This window comes from Mustela nivalis, assembly GCF_964662115.1.
Source record: "Mustela nivalis genome assembly, contig: HAP1_SCAFFOLD_347, whole genome shotgun sequence".
Lineage (NCBI taxonomy): Eukaryota > Metazoa > Chordata > Mammalia > Carnivora > Mustelidae > Mustela > Mustela nivalis.
Window position 1 is genome coordinate 305,534 of NW_028136300.1, and position 23,668 is coordinate 329,201.

The 23,668-nt window shown below is 40.1% G+C and overlaps 1 pseudogene across 1 annotated transcript; it reads right to left on the reverse strand.

The window, feature by feature from the left end:
- Window positions 1-21,419: 21,419 nt before the first annotated feature.
- On the reverse strand, window positions 21,420-22,349 carry LOC309857096 (small ribosomal subunit protein uS5 pseudogene; annotated as a pseudogene). Its single transcript has one exon. The product of its transcript is annotated as a small ribosomal subunit protein uS5 pseudogene (transcript).
- Between the last annotated feature and the right edge of the window lie 1,319 nt (window positions 22,350-23,668).

The window sequence follows — 23,668 nt, forward strand, 5'->3', positions numbered from 1 at the left end:
ACATACGAAAAAGAAAGGGTATTGGGACAAACATTATGACTCTAATGAGGAATTCAAATGGTGCTGTTTGTTGGAAGGCCGTTTTGTGAGAACACGGGATTCTTGAAGAGGACAAGAGATGACATTCCTTTAAGGAGATTTCCTGAAACTAATGGAATGTGAGATTTCAAGGCATGTCAAATTGAATTGCTACCCACAAGAGACCGAATTCCATTCTCTTGTATTTTAATAATAATTGTGATGTGAAACACACACACACCACACAGCATTAACACATGCACATGCAAACACACAAAGATAAGACATGCAAAATATGGGAAGGAAGCGAGGAATCGTACCAATGAAGCAACCCCAAGAAAATACCATATAGGTGAAAGGCAAATAGAATCCAAGTCAGAAGCCAACCGAAATGAGAAAGTGATCTATTACCTATCAATAATACATTCAGTACTCAGGACTAAAGACTCCCGTCAATACAAACAGTTTGTAACAGTGGTTGAAATTCCAAATCAAAAAAAAAAAAAAAAATAGAAACATCCATAAGAAAACAGCAAATATTAAACAGGCTCGTCCTTCTGTTGCCCATAGGAGATTTCCTTCGACTATAAAGATACTCATAGCTTGCAAGTGAAGAAACAGGGAAGATGTAGGTTATGCTATTCCCAAGGAGAAGAGAGCCAAAGTGTTTGTGCCTAAGTCAGCGAGAGTCATTTTATGCCTTCGAGAGAAAAAAGCTAAGCGGAAGGTGTTTTGTCTTGATGGAGCATCAAAACATCAGAAACCTGGAAGAATTGCCAACATATCCACCATGAAAAAAGGTGTATCTAAACGTTGGAAGCCTATGAACACACAGGAATGGAGATGGCGACGTTTATCCAATACTGTTGGCAACTATGATATCCAGGTTAAGCACAGGACAGATTATCTGGATGGGAAGGTGCTAAGGAATAACAGACGTCCACATGGGCATTCGAGACCACCTGAACTTTGGGGGTCCATGAGTAAGATTGCGTCTCTGAGGACAATAAGATATGTTCTTCCCAGCAGTAGACCTAACTTTGTCTATCGCAGGTCATGAGCTCGAGTCCAAATCCAGTCATAATTCATGGAAGAGAAGTCAAAACCTATCCTGTGCACTTATCATCACGAAGGTATGAAAACAGGAAGATATCACTTTCAAATTGGAAATACAGCCAGACACTAAAGTGGAAAACACAACACATTCACGAACTGCAATGAATGCAAGAAAGAAAATCCAAAGGAAAAGAAGAGCCATGAACGAAGGAATTCTAAGAAACTTAGAGGAGGATGCCAAAACATTTTATGGGGAAACAATATAGGGTTAAATGTGTGCATTTCCAAAATTTAAAAACACCGAAAAAGAAAGCCACCTAAAAGGACGACTGAAGGAACAAGATGAAGAAAAACCGAACTCCAAAGTTAACAGAAAAATTGAAATCAGACATGTGATTATCAAAATTAAGGAAATACAAACAAACCAATAGGAAAAAAATCAGGAGATCTCACACTTGAGTTTTGACAACAGGAACAAACCGCAGAAGCCATTACTGGGATAAAACAGGGAGACAAGCACACAGCTGCAAGTATGAAACCACATCACAACTGGTAGCAAGGAAAAAAGAATAACCGAAAAGGCATAGCCACACATTTATGCTAGCAAATCCAAGAACTGAGAGAAAAGGATAAATTCCCAGACACATAGAAACTTCCAAGATTAGGTCAGGAAACCTACAAAATCTCAGCTCTCTAGTTTAGACGGAAGCCTTTGAAGCAGTAATCCAACCCCTGCCAACACACAGAAGGCCAGGTCAAGTCATTTGCTTGGGCCACTCTTCTATGTATTTAGTGAAGGCATTGTCATGTCCTCTCATCAAATCCAGAGATGGAAGAGGTGGGTAAACTTTAATTTACAAGGATAAAGACCCAATTCAAAGAAGGACATTTTAGGAAACCCACCCATGTCATTTCAATAAGGAAAGATAATAAACAATATAATTCTTTCCTTTTCTCCCTGTGACTTCCTTTGGTTTTGAGAGGGCCACATTGTTTTCCTATGAATTGATGTTGTTCTTGTTGCTGTTCTGTTGAGAAAGCCTGCCTATCATCCATCATCCATTTTTGACAGAGTATTCACGGATGCTTTAGTTGCATGGACGTCCTAGTGCTCCTCCTAATATATGCCACAACTCCTGACCACCCATTAATCAGTTCTCTTTTCGGTAGCCCTCATCTGGATTCTCAGAGTCCTGAGTCACTCCTGGTGGGTCTCCTTCTCTGACTTCTTGCCCTTTATTATTCCCTTCCTTAAGTGGGCCAAGGTATTCCTCCCGAGGCACATATTGTGGGTAGCCATATGACATTTCCCTTTGTTTGCTTGCCTTTTCCATTTCCCAACAGCAGGGCATGGGACATTCATGTCAAGGCAAGGTCCAGGGGTTCATTCACTCGACGGCAGAGGAATACTGTGGTGCCGAAATGGACCCAAACTTTCTGATCCACTAGTCCTTGCAAGGGCATTGCGACTCACTCCAAAGTTCTGCTCGAATGGGCCTTGCAAGCCTTCGGTATAGGCCGTCCCTTTCCTTCTGACTAAAGAGTCTTGGTCCACATGTTTATACCCGTTACCACAACAAGTACAGTTAACTAATAATAACAACGGGTTCGGTCCAGGCCTCTTCATTGAGAGTTAGCTCAGATGCAGAATATCACTCTCCTCAAAGACTTTGCAAAGGTATTTAAGGGAAAGCCAGGTAGACAGAGGCCTCATCCCTTAGCCGCGTGTTTCAGAACACTAGGAGACGAGGCCACAGACAGCACCATATAGCGATGCCCTCACCTTTTACCTCCGAAAGGGACTTTCCGTATCTTAGTCATCACTGACCCATAGGCAAAAGACGCTGACAAAGTACGCTCTCACCCACAGGACGACAAACCCCACGGAGAGCTGCTTATACCCGCGAGGCCTCACCTTTTCTTGAGATATCTAGAAATTGTAGTGTAAAAGGACACCTTGCCGTCTCTGGGGATATGTTGGCCTAAAGGAAGGTATACTGAATGTCATTTTCCTTCCTCTATGTCTCCAGAAAGGGGAAGTTGGACATTAACCCACAAGACATCCTGAGTTCTTGATCAGGTTCAGAGGGCTCTTGTTCTGTCCTTCCCGGGGCTTCCTACTTAAAGCCATAGGACACCAAGGTCATGGGAGAGGGACAGCTGCTTCAGTGAAGCCAGCATCTGTGATGTCACAAAGCCTTGAGGTCATAGCAACCACTCCTCATCAACCCAGGCCTGATCACTACACTTGACTGGAGTAGTCATGGGTGGGCCAAGAGGACCCCAAGCCATCCCAAACCGCTGGAGCCGCCTGGGTCTCTCACCAAGGCAGTTTGCGAAGCGAGTCGGTGTCAACTTCTCCATGGCCCAATTCGTAGTATTTGGTCGTGAGTGTCAGCACCAGCCCTCTGGACCTCGGAGAAAGGCAAGGATCCCTCATTCCATCTTAGCCACGACAGGCCAAGAAACTAACAGACCACAAGCAAAGCCTCAGGGGAGGAAATCCGAGCCCTGCGTAAGGGTGAGACCCTCCCACCAAATCATGGAGCATCTCAACAGGAAAAGGTCCACCCAAGGGAAGCTCAAAGTGAACCCCCGCAACCGTGCCAAAGACATGTCTGGAATCTTCCACAGCAAGCACACGAGTACCTCGATGGTCTCCAGAAACGGTGCCAACAAGGCCTCCCAATCTTCCAAAAACACCATTCATCCAAGGCAGACTCTACACCCTAGAACCTTAGGTCCAGGACGGACTCATGTTCTTGGAGTCCACAGAAGCCAACGGAGAGCATGTTGGAAGAGACCCAAGCCCAAGTGAAGCCATCTGAAAGACTTCGGTGCCCATTTCAGGAAGACAACTTGTATGTGCAAAAGGACGCATTGAAGAGGATTCGAATGTGGAAGAACCTTGAGCACTCCCTCATGGTGGATCAGCTACCCTCTGTGGAACTGCATGGAGATGTGGCAGCACAAGCCTGCCTTCACCCTCTCATGACCATCCCCCAAATGGTTCCATGCGATAAGCAAACAGTGCCTCTTGAGGAAGATGGGCATGTTCCAATGGAGCCCCGAGAGGATGCACAATGTGTTAACAAGGGGTCAGTACAGCACGACAGACAGCGGATGCTGCAGGTTGGTGAGGAGATCCAGGAAGGCAAAGAACAGGAGAATGAACAAGGAAGCTCCAAGCGAAGGTCGGGCATTTTAGGATGGTGGGAGGTTCTCTATACCTGGCTGCCCTCCATAGGAACCTAGGTCCAAATTCAATAAAACATCCTTTGGCCCCAGTCAATTATTGTGCACTGTTTTTGTCTTTGTTATCTTATCGAACATGCACATGCACGTTTGGACAGAGAGGCAGAGAGATCCCAATCAGGGGGTGGAGCTGGAGAGGGAGAAGCTTACTTGCCCCTGAGCAGAGAACCTGAGAACAGAGTCAATGCCAAGGCCCTGGAATCATGAGTTGATCTGAAGGCCGCGTCTGAACTGATGGACACAACCCGGGACCCAACAATTGACTTCTGAATACCTCCTGGTTCTAGACAGAACCGCTGCTCTGTCATTGTTCAGAAATGCAGGGGATAAGGATTTTGGCTTGGCTGCTGTTGCTTGAGCTATCCGGCCTGCTTCGAGAGCTGGTATAACTTTTCCTCTTGAAGTCAGTGACTGGGCTATGGACAAACTATTCTCCGATGCCTATTTGCCTAAGAGAATACCTCCATGCCTAGATTTTCCGGGGGGAATGGCACTATGTCTTTAGGTGCTCCGCTTCTGTGGAAGGTGTTGGGAGTTCTCTGTGCCTCTGATTCTGGACCACTTTCTCTGCTCCCAGATGAGGGTCCTTTCCAGCCCCGAGTTCTCTAATCTAGGATCAGCCCTCTTTTCTTTCTCTCACTCTTAATTCACCTACAAGAGGCACCTCTTTCATTTCCTTAGAGATTCCCTAAGCTCACTATCATGTTCCATCATTCTGCCTTCTCTCTTAGAATTTGCATCCTTATTTTCTAGGCTTGTTCTTCTCGGTTCCTAATTGGATCCTCCACTTCTACCATGTTCCCGAACTTTGCATCCAGTCTCCTGCCAATCTTCTCTTCAGGAGTTCTTTAGGTGTTTTTATCTTTATCAGTTTTATCTCTGTGTTTCGAGACTCTCTGATATCTCCTATGTTTTCTGATGTACAGCGAGTATCCAGGCCACAGCTTTCTATCCCGCATCGGGCGTGCTCTATGTAGAGGTTTCACTCTGACTGCCTAGTCGTAATCACTCCTTCTTCCTTTACCTGGGAATCAATTGATTCTTCCATCTTTGCATTGGATCTAAGTCTCTGTCACCTCTCTGTATTCGTTAAACTCATTCTGTTTTCTAACCTGAGGGTAATTTATTTAGGAGGAAGTGATCCGTGAGTGACCCAGGGCTCGCCCTTAAGGTTTGTTGAGTGCATGCGTGTGTGTGTGTGTTTGTGAGAGTGTATGTGGCATGCATGCCACTGCTGTTTGTGTTGTGGCTGACCCTGTCCTGGAGGCCAGTCATTTGCAGTAGCTCTCCTTTCCGGCCGTTTGTTGTTTTTAGGGTCCGGGCTGAATATGCTGAGGTTTACCTTGGTGGGCTCTGGTGTGCCTGTGAAAGGAGAAACTCTACCAACTCAACAGAACGCAGGCCTGCAGAATGCTGTGTTCAGAAGAGAACATGTGGTCAAAGCTTTCTTCTCGTCCCGTATGGGAGAGTCTGTTCTCCTTGGACTAAGCATCTTGGACTGAGGAAGGCAATCCTCCAAGTGTTCCACTGTTGGTATTTTGTGTTGGCTGGCTAGGGAGTCTCTGTCCTCACATACCTGTCTTGGCCAAGCTCTGTCTTGATGCTGCTGTTGTGAGAGCCAAAATTTATTATGTCCACATTGAGTCATCTCCACGAACACTGCCTTTCACGGAATCACTCCCACGACTCATCATCTTCCCACTGCGTCTCTTGGTATTGTCTCTCTCTGATCATTGTCTCCAGGCTGTCTGCTCCTGGTCGCTTGTTGGTGTCATATGCAGGAAAAAGATGGTGTTCTTTCAAGTTGATGTCTGCCAAGCCTGCTGATAGGAAAACTTCAGCCCTCAACACTTGTGTTGTCAAGTACTCGTGCCCTTCAGACCCTCTGCGTCTCACAGTCAACGGCACTGGGAAACAGGTTCCTTGTGTGTTCCCAGGGTGCCCTGCTCTCCTGTGCTTTGGTCCTCTTCATGGACTCCAGCCCTCTGATCCACGAACCAACCAAATCTCCCCTGAGCCATGTCTCCAACCTTCTCCCATCATCTCTGCACCTTCCGTTCTATTTCGCTCTGGAGTTTACCTTGTAGGCTTCAGGTCAATTTCCACCCCACTGCAGTTGTTGTGGTCATCTTTTTGTTGCCTTCATGGTTGAAGAAGCATGAGGTTATTAGACACTACTACCATCTCAGTGTCTTCATGTCACCACAATTTGTACTGTGACATAAGCAAGAAGGAATTCTTCCACATGTCTCTTATGGCAGTCTTGTGGAGAGCATTGGACTTTGTCACATCTATCATTCTCAGAAAGACAATAAACAGACGATTTCACTAACTCATGACAGTCAAGAAACATACGAAAAAGAAAGGGTATTGGGACAAACATTATGACTCTAATGAGGAATTCAAATGGTGCTGTTTGTTGGAAGGCCGTTTTGTGAGAACACGGGATTCTTGAAGAGGACAAGAGATGACATTCCTTTAAGGAGATTTCCTGAAACTAATGGAATGTGAGATTTCAAGGCATGTCAAATTGAATTGCTACCCACAAGAGACCGAATTCCATTCTCTCGTATTTTAATAATAATTGTGATGTGAAACACACACACACCACACAGCATTAACACATGCACATGCAAACACACAAAGATAAGACATGCAAAATATGGGAAGGAAGCGAGGAATCGTACCAATGAAGCAACCCCAAGAAAATACCATATAGGTGAAAGGCAAATAGAATCCAAGTCAGAAGCCAACCGAAATGAGAAAGTGAACTATTACCTATCAATAATACATTCAGTACTCAGGACTAAAGACTCCCGTCAATACAAACAGTTTGTAACAGTGGTTGAAATTCCAAATCAAAAAAAAAAAAAAATAGAAACATCCATAAGAAAACAGCAAATATTAAACAGGCTCGTCCTTCTGTTGCCCATAGGAGATTTCCTTCGACTATAAAGATACTCATAGCTTGCAAGTGAAGAAACAGGGAAGATGTAGGTTATGCTATTCCCAAGGAGAAGAGAGCCAAAGTGTTTGTGCCTAAGTCAGCGAGAGTCATTTTATGCCTTCGAGAGAAAAAAGCTAAGCGGAAGGTGTTTTGTCTTGATGGAGCATCAAAACATCAGAAACCTGGAAGAATTGCCAACATATCCACCATGAAAAAAGGTGTATCTAAACGTTGGAAGCCTATGAACACACAGGAATGGAGATGGCGACGTTTATCCAATACTGTTGGCAACTATGATATCCAGGTTAAGCACAGGACAGATTATCTGGATGGGAAGGTGCTAAGGAATAACAGACGTCCACATGGGCATTCGAGACCACCTGAACTTTTGGGGGTCCATGAGTAAGATTGCGTCTCTGAGGACAATAAGATATGTTCTTCCCAGCAGCAGACCTAACTTTGTCTATCGCAGGTCATGAGCTCGAGTCCAAATCCAGTCATAATTCATGGAAGAGAAGTCAAAACCTATCCTGTGCACTTATCATCACGAAGGTATGAAAACAGGAAGATATCACTTTCAAATTGGAAATACAGCCAGACACTAAAGTGGAAAACACAACACATTCACGAACTGCAATGAATGCAAGAAAGAAAATCCAAAGGAAAAGAAGAGCCATGAACGAAGGAATTCTAAGAAACTTAGAGGAGGATGCCAAAACATTTTATGGGGAAACAATATAGGGTTAAATGTGTGCATTTCCAAAATTTAAAAACACCGAAAAAGAAAGCCACCTAAAAGGACGACTGAAGGAACAAGATGAAGAAAAACCGAACTCCAAAGTTAACAGAAAAATTGAAATCAGACATGTGATTATCAAAATTAAGGAAATACAAACAAACCAATAGGAAAAAAATCAGGAGATCTCACACTTGAGTTTTGACAACAGGAACAAACCGCAGAAGCCATTACTGGGATAAAACAGGGAGACAAGCACACAGCTGCAAGTATGAAACCACATCACAACTGGTAGCAAGGAAAAAAGAATAACCGAAAAGGCATAGCCACACATTTATGCTAGCAAATCCAAGAACTGAGAGAAAAGGATAAATTCCCAGACACATAGAAACTTCCAAGATTAGGTCAGGAAACCTACAAAATCTCAGCTCTCTAGTTTAGACGGAAGCCTTTGAAGCAGTAATCCAACCCCTGCCAACACACAGAAGGCCAGGTCAAGTCATTTGCTTGGGCCACTCTTCTATGTATTTAGTGAAGGCATTGTCATGTCCTCTCATCAAATCCAGAGATGGAAGAGGTGGGTAAACTCTAATTTACAAGGATAAAGACCCAATTCAAAGAAGGACATTTTAGGAAACCCACCCATGTCATTTCAATAAGGAAAGATAATAAACAATATAATTCTTTCCTTTTCTCCCTGTGACTTCCTTTGGTTTTGAGAGGGCCACATTGTTTTCCTATGAATTGATGTTGTTCTTGTTGCTGTTCTGTTGAGAAAGCCTGCCTATCATCCATCATCCATTTTTGACAGAGTATTCACGGATGCTTTAGTTGCATGGACGTCCTAGTGCTCCTCCTAATATATGCCACAACTCCTGACCACCCATTAATCAGTTCTCTTTTCGGTAGCCCTCATCTGGATTCTCAGAGTCCTGAGTCACTCCTGGTGGGTCTCCTTCTCTGACTTCTTGCCCTTTATTATTCCCTTCCTTAAGTGGGCCAAGGTATTCCTCCCGAGGCACATATTGTGGGTAGCCATATGACATTTCCCTTTGTTTGCTTGCCTTTTCCATTTCCCAACAGCAGGGCATGGGACATTCATGTCAAGGCAAGGTCCAGGGGTTCATTCACTTCGATGGCAGAGAAATACTGAGGTGCCGAAATGGACCCAAACATCCTGATCCACTAGTCCTTGCAAGGGCATTGCGGCTCACTCCAAAGGTCTGCTCGAATGGGCCTTGCAAGCCGTCTATATACGCCGTCCCTTTCCTTCTGACTAAAGAGTCTTGGTCCACATGTCTATACCCGTTACCACAATAAGTACAGTTAACTAATAATAACAAGGGGTTCGGTAGACCTCTCTGAGAGTTAGCTCTGATGCAGAAGGTCACTCTCCTCAAAGACTTTCAAAGGTATTTAAGGGAAAGCCAGGTAGACAGAGGCCTCATCCCTTAGCCGCGTGTTTCAGAACACTAGGAGACGAGGACACAGACGGCACCATATAGCGATGCCCTCACCTTTTACCTCGGAAAGGTACTTTCCGTACCTTAGTCATCACTGACCCATAAGCAAAAGACGCTGACAAAGTACGCTCTCACCCACAGGACGAAAAACCCCACGGAGAGCTGCTCATACACGCGACCTCACCTTTTCTTGAGATATCTAGAAATTGTAGTGTAAAAGGACACCTTGCCGTCTCTGGGGATATGTTGGCCTAAAGGAAGGTATACTGAATGTCATTTTCCTTCCTCTATGTCTCCAGAAAGGGGAAGTTGGACATTAAACCACAAGACATCCTGAGTTCTTGATCAGGTTCAGAGGGCTCTTGTTCTGTCCTTCCTGGGGCTTCCTACTTAAAGCCATAGGACACCAAGGTCATGGGAGAGGGACAGCTGCTTCAGTGAAGCCAGCATCTGTGATGTCACAAAGCTTTGAGGTCATAGCAACCACTCCTCATCAACCCAGGCCTGATCACTACACTTGACTGGAGTAGTCATGGGTGGGCCAAGAGGACCCCAGGCCGTCCCAAACTGCTGGAGCCGCCTGGGTCTCTCACCAAGGCAGTTTGCGAAGCGAGTCGGTGTCACCTTCTCCATGGCCCAATTCATAGTATTTGGTCGTGAGTGTCAGCACCAGCCCTCTGGACCTCGGAGAAAGGCAAGATGCCGCATTCCATCTTAGCAACGACAAGCCAAGAAACTAACAGACCGCAAGCAATGCCTCAGGGGAGGAAATCTGAGCCCTGCGTAAGGGTGAGACCCTCCCACCAAATCATGGAGCATCTCAACAGGAAAAGGTCCACCCAAGGGAAGCTCAAAGTGAACCCCCGCAACCGTGCCAAAGACATGTCTGGAGTCTTCCACAGAAAGCACACGAGTACCTCAATGGTCTCCAGAAACGGTGCCAACAAGGCCTCCCAATCTTCCAAAAAGACCATGCATCCAAGGCAGAGTCTACACCCTAGAACCTTAGGTCCAGGACGGACTCATGTTCTTGGAGTCCACAGAAGCCAACGGAGAGCATGTTGGAAGAGACCCATAGCCCAATGAAGCCAACTGAAAGACTTCCGTGCCCATTTCAGGAAGACAACTTGTATGTGCAAAAGGACGCATTGAAGAGGATTCGAATGTGGAAGAACCTTGAGCACTCCCTCATGGTGGATCAGCTACCCTCTGTGGAACTGCATGGAGATGTGGCAGCACAAGCCTGCCTTCACCCTCTCATGACCATCCCCCAAATGGTTCCATGCGATAAGCAAACAGTGCCTCTTGAGGAAGATGGGCATGTTCCAATGGAGCCCCGAGAGGATGCACAATGTGTTAACAAGGGGTCAGTACAGCACGACAGACAGCGGATGCTGCAGGTTGGTGAGGAGATCCAGGAAGGCAAAGAACAGGAGAATGAACAAGGAAGCTCCAAGCGAAGGTCGGGCATTTTAGGATGGTGGGAGGTTCTCTATACCTGGCTGCCCTCCATAGGAACCTAGGTCCAAATTCAATAAAACATCCTTTGGCCCCAGTCAATTATTGTGCACTGTTTTTGTCTTTGTTATCTTATCGAACATGCACATGCACGTTTGGACAGAGAGGCAGAGAGATCCCAATCAGGGGGTGGAGCTGGAGAGGGAGAAGCTTACTTGCCCCTGAGCAGAGAACCTGAGAACAGAGTCAATGCCAAGGCCCTGGAATCATGAGTTGATCTGAAGGCCGCGTCTGAACTGATGGACACAACCCGGGACCCAACAATTGACTTCTGAATACCTCCTGGTTCTAGACAGAACCGCTGCTCTGTCATTGTTCAGAAATGCAGGGGATAAGGATTTTGGCTTGGCTGCTGTTGCTTGAGCTATCCGGCCTGCTTCGAGAGCTGTTATAGCTTTTCCTCTTGAAGTCAGTGACTGGGCTATGGAGAAACTATTCTCCGATGCCTATTTGCCTAAAGAGAATACCTCCATGCCTAGATTTTCAGGGGTAATGGCACTATGTCTTTAGGTGCTCCGCTTTTGTGGAAGGTGTTGGGAGTCCTCTGTGCCTCTGATTCTGGACCACTTTCTCTGCTCCCAGATGAGGGTCCTTTTCAGCCCCGAGTTCTCCAATCTAGGATAAGCCCTCTTTTCTTTCTCTCACTCTTAATTCACCTACAAGAGGCACCTCTTTCATTAACTTGGTGATTCCCTAAGCTCACTATCATGTTCCATCAAAGAATACATTCAAATGGCCAACAGACACATGAAAAAATGCTCCACATCACTCGGCATCAGGGAAATACAAATCAAAACCAGAATGAGATACCACCTCACACCGTTCAGAATGGCTAAAATGAACAAGTCCGTCAATGACAGATGCTGGCGAGGATGTGGAGAAAGGGCAACCCTCCTACACTGTATGTGGGAATGCAAGCTGGTGCAACCACTCTGGAAAACAGCGTGGACGTGCCTCAAAAAGCTGAAAATAGAACTACCCTATGACCCAGTGCTTGTAGTACTGGGTATATACCCTACAGATACAAACGTGGCATTCTGAAGGGGCACATGCACCCAAATGTTTATAGCAGCAATGTCCACAATAGTTAAACTATGGAAAGAAACTAAATGTCCTTCAACAGATGAATCAATAAATAAGATGTGGTATATATGTTCAATGGAATACTATGCAGCCATCAAAAAAAAAATGAAATCCTGCTATTTGTGATGACGTGGATGGAACTAGAGGGTATTATGCTTGGCGAAATAAATCAATCTGAGAAAGACAACTATCATATGATCTCCCTGATATGATGAAGTGGAGATGCAACATAGGCAGTTTCGGGCGTACGAAAAAAAAATAAAAAAAGATGGTATTAGGAGGGAGACAAACCATAAAAGACTGAATCTCACAAAACAGACTGAGGGTTGCTGGGGGGAGGTGTGTTGGGAGAGGATGGTGGGGGTATGGACATTGGAGAGGGCAGGTGCTATGGTGAGTGATGGTGAGTGCTGTGAATCACAGACCTGTACCCCTAGGGATAAAAACACATTATATAAAAAATTTTAAAAAATAATTTAAAAAACCCATTAAAGAAAAAACACAGATTGCAAGCCCAGAGCTAATCTCATATTCAATCAAAACTTTTGAAAGTTTTCCCCTTAAAGATCAGAAGAAAGACAAGTGTGTCCATTTTCACTACTCTCATTTGACACAGTAGTGGATGTCCTAGCCAGAGAAACAAGGAACACAAAGAAATAAGAGACTCCAAAAAAAAAAAAAAAAAGGAAGAAGTAAAATTTTCTTTTTTTGGATAACATGAACTTACATGTTAAAAAATCCTAAAAAATTCACAAAAAATTTGAATAAACAAATTTAGTAAAATTACCAAATACAAGATCAATATATAAAAGAAAAGAATTTTGTTTTGTTTCTTTTTTTTTTTATGGACTGCTTCCCAGTTTGTCATGTCATCCTTGTTCAGTGATCACGCTAATCTTCTCTGCATCATTCCAATTTTAGTATATGTGCTGCCAAAGTAAGCACAAGACAGGAGCATTTTAACATTCTAATGATGAACTATCTGAAAAAATAAAGAAAACAATCTAATTCACAATAGCATCAAAAATAATAAAATACTTAGGAATAGATTTAACTAAGAAGATGAAAGATCTGTACTCCATAAACTATGACATTGATAAAGAAATTGAAGGTGACAGAAATGGAAAGATAGCTCATATTTATGAATGGTAAGAATTAACATTGTTAAAATGTCCATACTACCGTAAACCATCTGTAAATCCAATTCCTATCAAAAATCCAATGTTAGGGGCGCCTGGGTGGCTCAGTGGGTTAAGCCGCTGCCTTCGGCTCTGGTCATGATCCCAGGGTCCTGGGATCGAGCCCCGCATCAGGCTCTCTGCTCAGCAGGAAGCCTGCTTCCTCTTCTCTCTCTGCCTGCCTCTCTGCCTGCTTGTCATCTCTCTCTGTCAAATAAATAAATTAAAAATCTTAAAAAAAATCCAATATTATTGTTTTACAGAAGTAAGTAAAGAATCCTAAAGTTTATATGAGACCATGAAAGACAACAAATAATCAAAGCAGTTCTGAGAAAGAATGAAGAAGGGAGATTACACTTCTTGATTTGAAACTATACTACAAAGCCCTCATGCTCAAAACAATAAAGTATACTGGCATAAAAACAGACCAATAAACAAGTAGAACAGAATTGAGAGTCCAGAAATAAATCCTTTCATACAGTCACCTAATATTTGACAGGGGCCAACATATGTAATGGGGAAAGATAGTCTGTTCAATAAATGATATTTAAAACTGAATAGTCACATAAACAGTATGAAGGGAACCTTATATCACTCATAAGTCTGAACTTGAAATAGATTAAAGACTTAAAGGTGATGCATGAAACTAAATTTCCTAAAGGAAAACATAGGAAAAATTCTCCTTGACATTGGTCTTGCCAATAGTTTTTTGGATACCAGACTAAAAACACAAGCAAAAAAAGCAAAAATAAATAAATGGTATTACATCAAACTAACGTTTCTGCATTGCCAAAAAAAGGGAGAGAGAATGAAAACACAATCCACAGAATGTAAGAAAATACTTACGAATCTTATATCTGAAAAGAGGTTAATAACCAACAGATACAAATAGAAAAAAATATATGATTAAAAAAATAGCAAAAGGATCTCAATAGACTTTTTTTTTCAAAAAAGTTATATAAATGACCAACAGGAGCATTAAAAAGTGCTCAACGTAAAAATCTCAGGGCAAAGTCCTTATGTTGTTGTTGTTGTTGTTTACCTCTGAAAAACACAGCAAGATATTAGAATATATACTACCAAAAAATTGAAACTAACCAATTTTGGTAAATATTGGGGAAAACGGGGAACTTATGCACTGTAATAGGGATATAAATTTGTATGGAAAACAGTATGGAGATTATTCATATTATTAAAAGTAAAATTACCATATGATTCAGTAATCCCACTTCTAGGTATCTATCTAAAGAAAACGAAGTTCACTGTTCAAAGACATATCTGCACTATTATGTTTATTATAAAATTATTAACTCTAAGCAAGAGATGGAAATAACTTCAGTATCCATTAATGGATGAATGAGTAAAATAAGTATGGTAAATATATACTACGGAATACTACTTAACCATGAAAAATTAAGAAATACTGCCATTTACAACAGCATGGATGGATCTTGAAGGTATTATTCTAAGTGAAATATTTCAAAGATTTTGTATATTTTTTTAATTTATGTATTATGATATCCCTTACATACAGAATCTGAGGAAAAGGAAAACTAATGGAAACTTAGAGTTGAGTTGACAAGGGGTGAACCTGGGGTGGAGTAAGGTGGTCCAAGGGTGCAAACTTGCAACTATAATATGAAAAAGTTCTGGGGATCTAATGTACAGCATGATGATCATAGTTAATAAGATATACATACTTTTTTTAATTGTGCTTCCCTTTATTAAACTTTGCATATATCACATTCTTACAAGTTGAAAGTTTATAGCAATCTTGTATAAAAGAGGTCTGCTGCCACCATTTTTCTAACAACATTTGTTCATTTTGTGTCTCTTTGTCACATGTTGGTAATTCTTGCAATATATCAAGTTTTTTCATTATTATTGTATTTGTTATGGTGATCTGTGATCAGTAATTATGACCCACTGAAAACTCAGAACTAGTGTACTTAAGGTATATACATTGTTTTTCTTTAAAAACATAATGCTTTTAAACAGTGCAGTATAGTTTTTATTTTTTATATGCACTGGGAAACATAATTTTTTATATGCACTGGGAAACCAAAAAATATAATAATTTGACTTAGTTTATTGAGATAATTACTTTATTGAGGCAGTCTGGAACAAAACCCACAAGACCTCTGAAGTTTATCTCTACTATACTATATACATAAAAGTTGCTAAGAGAGTAGATCTTAAAATTCCTTATAATAAATGCATAAAAAACAGTGGCAACTATACGAGATAGTAGATGTATTAACATTTTTATGTAGATTATATTGCAATAAAGATGTATACCAATTTATCAAATTGTACAAAATTTACACAATGTTAAAGGTTTGCAATGTTATAAGAAATCATTTCTTAAATTTACAAATATGTCGATTTTTTTCAATAAACCTGGAAAAAACTTTTTGTAGAATTAATCTATTTTTCAAAAAATGAAGTAAGGCAGTAGAAACTGCAACTAACTCTGAAATAATAGAATATAAAATCCATTTTCATTATATACACTGTGACAAAAAGTATTACTTAGTTTACAATGGAGGAGTACTTATGAAACATGAAGGATGGTCTATAAATAAGGCTGAAAGAGCTCAGTTTTAAGGTTTAAATTTAAAATCTTCTTTTGAAATACTAAACTGACCACCCAGTGTTCCAAACATCAATGTCTTAACTGCATGAATTTATTTCATAGAACTCTATAATCTAGTTTCATAAGAAAACAGCATGCAAATTTTGAATAAGACAGACTTGCTTAAGTTTCATGTTCAACAGTAAAGGATACCTCCCTAAAAACAAATAGAAGACAAATCAGCATATTTATTATGATAATTATTATTCATAAAGAGATTCATATTGAATTAGGGAATATATATCCTCAGAGGGGGTAAAGTAAAATGAAATTTATTTTGGTAAATGTGTCTATGAATAGTCAATACAATGCCTCAATATAAATGAATATTACCATTTTGAACAATTTAATTACTATTACTAGAATTATTATAAGTATAAAAATAGCTATCATTTTAGCATGGAATATGAGATTCTCATGCTCCATGCTTCATCACATACACACAACAACGCAGCATAAGTATTATCATCACCATTTCATGGGTGAAAAAACTGAGGCTAACACATTTGGATAACTGGTTTATGATTACATGGGTAGCAAAAATGCATCACACTAATTTAGGCTTTATGATTTCAGAATTGTACTCTTACCATTGCACATTCTATTACTCTGTAAATACTTGGCCTGTTTTCATTTGGTTCTTTAATTTTATTCATGTGGTGATGGCTTAAAGCTTCATTTAAAGGAAGCTTAAAAATTTCATTTAACCAAAAGCTCCCAAGAATTGAAAATGTCATTGATCTAATGTAGACATGGATATCATTAGTTAATGGGTAACTATATATTTTCCACTCTAGTGAGATAAAAGAGTATTTTTCTAAGTTTTAGTCTCTCAGTGTTAAAAAGGACTTTGTTAAAATAGAAATATTTAGACAAAGGTGATCAAAAGTCTGGATCAGGTCACCTTAAGGTAAATATTAGGAAACTGAGGAAACAAATGGAGATTTGAACACTGAGCTATGATATAATGAATGGTTTCAAGTATTTAGTAGAGTATAGAAAAGCCCTTTAAAGCCTGGTCTTAGCCTAGCATTGCAGCTTCTGGGATATCTATCTATCATCTATCTATCTAGATATAATGTGAAAACTTTTTTAACTTAAAGATTTTGAGAAATAGAACATAATCAGCACCATAGAAGATCTGTTTATGATAACAACCTAGCCCCTCCTCCCAGTTTGTTAATATTCTCTCTTATTTAATGTAACATTGTGCAAATAGACCACTACTGATCTGCTGTTATGAATGAAATAGCTATAATCATCTGTTTGCATATCCTGGTGAAAATATTCATTTAGTTCCATGTTGTATTTCTAGGAATGGACCAAATTTTTATTTTTATTTTTAAGTTTTCTAAATATTGTCCAACTTACCTCAAATGTTTTTATTATGGGCACTTTCATTCTTTCACATTCTTGCAAGGCAATTTTACTGTTGCCCAATATGGTAAGTGTGTAATAGTATGTCATTTTAGGTTTTAATTTATTATTAATTTAATTTAATTTAATTCCAGATTCATAATAAAGATAAACAGTTTTTATATATGAGTGGCCATTTGGATTACCCTTTCTGTAAAGTGCATGCTCAAATCTTTTGATATCTTAACATTGTGTCATACTGACTTCTTTAATAGTAGATTTTCTGAATGAACTTTAAGCTGTGTAGGTCTTCTCTATTTTATTTTGAACTTGTTTTCATTTCAAAATCTTTATATTTATTTTCATAATCTGCTTTTATTTTTCTTTGTCTATTATCTATCTATCTATCTATCTATCTATCTATCTATCATCTATCTATCTATCTATTTATTTGCAAGCAAGAGAGAGCGAGCAAGTGAGAGTGCAGGGAGGGATAGAAAAAGAAGGGAAAAGAATCTTAAGCAGACTCCAGGCTCAGCACAGAGCCCAACTCTGGGCTCTATTTCACAACCCTGACATCATGACCTGAGCCAAATGAAAGAGATAAAATAAAATTAAGGTGTTAAAAAAAAAAGGAAAAAGAATTGGAGGTTTAATTAAGTGAGCCACCCAGGCACCCCTGTGGTACCTTAAATTAGCTGTCATATTTTTAAAGTTCTAGAGTATCCATTTGGTTCATTTATAAAACCTTTCTCAATATCATTTTTAGTGTCAGTTTTTGGTTCAATTTGCTTCCCCTCTCATTTCTTTGAGCAGAGTAATCAAGCCATTTTACAATCTTTATTGATCATTTTAACATCATACTTAATCCCATTTTGTCTATCAAATCTTGTTAATGGTTTTTCTTTGTGTGCTTTGTTACATTTTGCTATGTTCAAGACATCATATTTGAAACTCTTATTGAGTAGGGATAATTAAGAGCTATAATAATGGTATGGTCCTCCTTGGTAGGATTTTCTCTTATATCTGAGACTCTACAAGACAATCATACTCCAAATTCAGTGATTGACTTTCTCAGTTTACACAGAAGGCAAGGTAGGCTATAGTCTTATTTCTGCTTCTCCTTGTGCTTTGGGGATCTCAAGTTAAATTTGGGTTGTACCAAAGTCCTCAAATTTGATTGCTGCTGGATTTTGAATTTTGTTTCTCTAGTATCAAGAGTCTATGAACAACACAGCTCAGTGTGTTTTAGCAGTTTCAAATGCTCTCATAGCTAAAATGGCTTCAGGGCATATATCTCTAGGCTCTCATTGTATTTCGTATTTTGGCCCAGTAATCCCTCACTTATTTTTATAATCATTCTGATATTTTTAACTTTAAAAGCTATTTTGTCTGGATTTTTAGTTGTCTTAAGTAGGAGTTTTTAGATCACCATTACTAGAAGCAACAACAAATATACATGAAAATATCTGCAGTAGTTTATCACATCTTTATGGCTTTGAACTTCCATAAGCTGAGGCATCCTTCTCTAATCACTTAGGCAAACTCCAATTTACCCTTTAAAACAACCCAAGAATTGCTTCATTTAAGAACATGTTCAGGGATGACTCTTCCCCACTGTTCTTACCAACATTCCCACACACTCTTTGCTACCCAAAGCTTGTTTATGAACTTTCGTTAGGTATATCAGCGTGACCAGAATTTTGCTCTATTGTATTTTTGTCCTTTAGAGCTTTAATTAAATATGAATTCCATAGAAAGTCTGTCCCTTTTCTTTCAAACCTGGGTTAGTTATTTCTTCTCATTCTTTGTCAGAAGTTACTTTATTAGAGAAACTTATAGCTCTATTGTGACTTTGGAGCCTTTACAGTTTTTCGACTGGAAAAATCACCCATCCCTGAGATTTTTACGCAGCTTCCTAGCTGATATTATTCAGAAATCTGTTCAAAACAGACTTTTTCAGGGAGGCCCTTTTGGACCACTCAGTTTAAAAACCTCTTCTCAATCACTGCTCTTTTAAAAATGTGCTTATTTAGTTCAAATATGCATCTCTATTAAAGAAAAATCAGTACGTTTTTTTTTTTAAAGTTGGCTTACCTATTATCTATCTCTCCCATTAAAATGATTCCTCTGGGCTGGGGTTTTGTTGTGCTCATCTTAGGCCAGGCACTCAATAAATTGTCTCTGAATGATTGAATTGTTTGACTCCCTTGCTAGATTCTCAACTTCATGAGGCCAAGGATTGTTCTATTCAGTCCTTCTTTATCCTCAATGTCTGTTATATTGCAGTCACTTACATGACTAATGGGAAAAATCACAGAAAGAAAGAGTTAAAACTACATAAAAACCCCGTAGGTTCAATAACACAAAGCTTTCTAAAAATTATTTAGCCCAGGAATTGAATACTGGCTGCACTTTTGATTTTTTTTAAATGGTATTGAATTTAATTTAAATGGAAATACTGGAATGGTAGAATAATAAAAAAATTATAAAAGCAACTTGCTCCTTAAAGTAAGAATTATATAGGGCATCTCTTCTAGAAGCAAAATTTTCAAATGACAAACATCTGAAAGCATAGAAGGAGAAGTAAGAGTGTGAATTGTACTTCAATGCTCTTTTCTTTATATTCAACAAACAGCTTCATTCACACACCTTTCCAATTTTTTCAACTCTTTTGACAAAGCCTTCAGAGGAGTTACTGCTGATGACAACCATCACAGCCTAACAGGAGAAATTTTATAAAGAAAAATAATAGCATGTTTTTCCCAAATTGTTAAGGATATGGTGAAGCTCTGTCGGATTCAAAGGAGGAATGTGCAATTCCATGCTATATATAATAATAACTTGTTTTAATAGTGGCTTTGCAATTTTTCAGATATATCCATTTACTGAAACCACTATCAAATAAACAAAAACAAACAAATGAACAGGGGTTCGAGACAGAAATTATCTAATCTAAAAATAGCACATGTTCACAGAATACACAACACATATCCCAAGTACTACTATAGGTTTCAAGTAATAGTCAAAACAATAGTAAACATGATTCAGACCCTACCAGTCAAATCATAAATGGGACCTTAACTGTAAATCCTTATCTTTAGATCAAAGCGGGTAATTGGGGGCTGAAGATACATTATAGAACTAATATGTTATAGAACTCCTCTGAAATGAGTCATTTATTCCATCACTTTTCTTGCACAGCTGCTGACCCATGTTTTGGTTCCTGGAAATAGCTGCTACCCTGTCATACTTCTTAAAAGCACATATATTGATAACTCTACTCATTCCTCCATTCCTCTGTGACTGTCACTGTGTTAAAATGTGGAGTCAGCTGACTCACTTGTGATGGTAATAAAGTAGATGAGTTTGCAAAGTATTTTGTTATTTCTAAAAATGCAAAAACCAAATTACATTGAAATCATAAGGGGTGTTTCAGGGAGAGCTGTAGGATGTGGTTTCTTGTGTAATCCACAGAGATTAGCTCCAACACATATTTAAACTCTCCTCTAGGAGCAACCTTAGTGGTAAAGCAAGAAGATAAACAGATGTATACACACCCTGGCACAAAATTATCACTTATGTTTGGCTTCCTAGTCTCCTCGTGTTACTTATTTATCTTAACTTCTCTCTGAAATCAGGGAACACAGAATCTCAATCAGTAGACATTTTTCTACTGAATTACCCAATAGTCCGATCATACCCCTAATACTTTTTAAAATTATTTCACTCATAATCCCAAATCTGCTTTGCTTCCTCATCTTAGTACACTGTAATTTGATTTCAAAATGAGGACAGTTGTCAGTAATGCCACATTCATTCATCTATTTTACAATTCCATGTGCTTATAACTATGAAGATATGTTAATAACATCCATTCCAATAAGCCACCCTAAATTTATTATCATGAAACAAGACCTCAAGAAAGAGAATTCAAAATCATCCATGTATTTGCAACTTATTGCAATAAAGCCTTTATCAATAGACTTCCCTGTGCACATGGTGGTCAAATTGCTGGTGAAAACCAGCCAGATCTATTACAAGCTTTCTCATGGCTTCTAGGTAACCCAAGTGAGCCTTTATTGATACTGGGAAGGGATAAAGCAGGGAAGGGATAAACAGTGCTATAAGATTTGGCTAGACAAAAGTAATGACTCTCATTACAAAGTGAGTATTTTTTTTTCAAGCTTTAGTTCAGTTTATTTTTCTTGTATAAAACTATGTAGTAGCCACAGCTGGAGCCTGGGTCCTCTGAACAGAGACTCTGGTGTGGGTCTTCACAAGATGGTCCGTGAACTCCTGATAGGGAGACTTGGTGAACACAGTCTCCTTCCAGAGATCAGGGGTGAGATAGCTGTAGGTCTTGGAGATGGCATCGAAAGTAGCCTTGGCAAAGTTCCCTAGGGTGGCAGTGCAGCCCCTGGCCGAGGTGTAGCAGTCGTCAATACCAGCCATCATCAGCAGTTTCTTGGGCACAGGGGCCGAGACAATGCCAGTGCCTCTGGGGGCGGGGATGAGACGCACCAGCACAGAGCCACAGCGGCCAGTCACCTTGCACGGGACAGTGTGGGGCTTGCCGATCTTGTTCCCCCAGTAGCCTCGCCGCACAGGGACAATGGAAAGCTTCGCCAGAATGATGGCTCCGCGGATGGCAGTGGCTACCTCCTTGGAACACTTGACATCCAAACCGACGTGTCCATTGTAATCTCCGATGGCGACAAATGCCTTGAACCTGGTCCGCTGGCCCGCGCGCGTCTGCTTCTGCACAGGCATGATCTTCAAAACCTCGTCCTTGAGGGAGGCTCCCAGGAAGAAGTCGATGATCTCAGACTCCTTGATGGGCAGGGAGAAGAGATAGATCTCCTCCAGGGACTTGATCTTCATGTCTTTGACCAGGCGGCCCAGCTTGGTGACGGGGATCCACTCCTTGTCCGCGGCCTTGCCCCCGCGAGCTCCGCGGCCTCGGCCCCGGCCCCGACCACGGCCCCGGCCTGCCCCGGCCCCGGATGCCGCTGCCGAAGCCACCGCGGAAACCGCCACGGCCTCCCATTCCAGGGCCCCCGGGCCCTCCGGGCCCTCCCGCAGCACCGGCGTCATCCGCCATTTGGTGTTCTCTCGGAGAGGAAACAAAGTGAGTATTTTAAAGCAAAAGAGCCTGTTGGGAATATTGTTTTATAAAATAGTGGTTTTTTTTTATTAACTTTTTAAAATTCAATTAGGTAACATATAGTGTACCAATAGTTTCAAATGTAGATTTCAGTTATTCATCCATAGCATATAATAGCTAATGCTCAGTACTTACTGTTATAGCTTCTTGAAAGCAGAATTTTAACCCACTGAGCCACCCAGGCGCCCTTGAAAGCAGAATTTTAGATCACATTTTCTGATTACTTCCATGTCGTACAACACTTTCCTGCTAGCAACCTTCAAAACATACTGTTTGTTAGAGGAATTTCTTTAATAATAAATAAATAGGAATTCATTTAAATTTATAAATATATAAAATAAATAGGAATTTATTTAAATTTATTTAAATATTACACACTGTTTCATTGTTCATAAATAAGGTGATGATATTATAGCCATTAGTTGGTAGCACTGATATATCACTATCTTTTTACTTCTCAGTGCATTCTCTTTACACAAATAGATATATATTTTAAAAAATGTGAATCTGTGGCAAACTTGTAAAAAACCCTATACAGTAAAGTTTATCATTTTAAGTAATCTCAATTATCTTCCTCAATTGTGATAGTATATCCTTCTATCTAGGCCAGATATTGTATGAGGGATTTGAAGAGACATACTTTTCTAAATTTCACTTTTCTCATCTGCAAAATGCTTATCATGATCCTACAAAAAAATACACTTATAATTTTTTGATGAAAATTTATTTATTTATTTTAAGATTTTATTTCTTTATCAGAGAGAGTGGGCGAGAGAGCAAGCACAGGCAGACAGAATGGCAGGCAGAGGTAGAGGGAGAAGCAGGCTCCGGCCGAGCAAGGAGCCAGATGCGGGACTCGATCCCAGGATGCTGGGATCATGACCTGAGCCAAAGGCAGCTGCTTAACCAACTGAGCCACCCAGGCGTCCCTTTTGATGAAAATTTAATCTGTATAAACAATATATTTGCTGTAATGCGTGGTTCATGGAAAACATCTTTTTTAATTATAAGCAGTATTAGAAATTAAGTAAATGTGTCTATAATATTTAAAGTTTTAACACATAATTCCACTGCTTTGCCTTATTTTCTCAAATCCCTTTACCACTTTCACTGACAGAGTCAAATGTACTTTTTCTACTAGTAGCCAGCTCTTTGTCTTTTGTCAGAAAGATGCCCTTGTGAATTATTTATAATAGAGATATTAGCAATAATAATAATAATAATAATAATAAATAGCAATGAAAATGTTAAAAAAA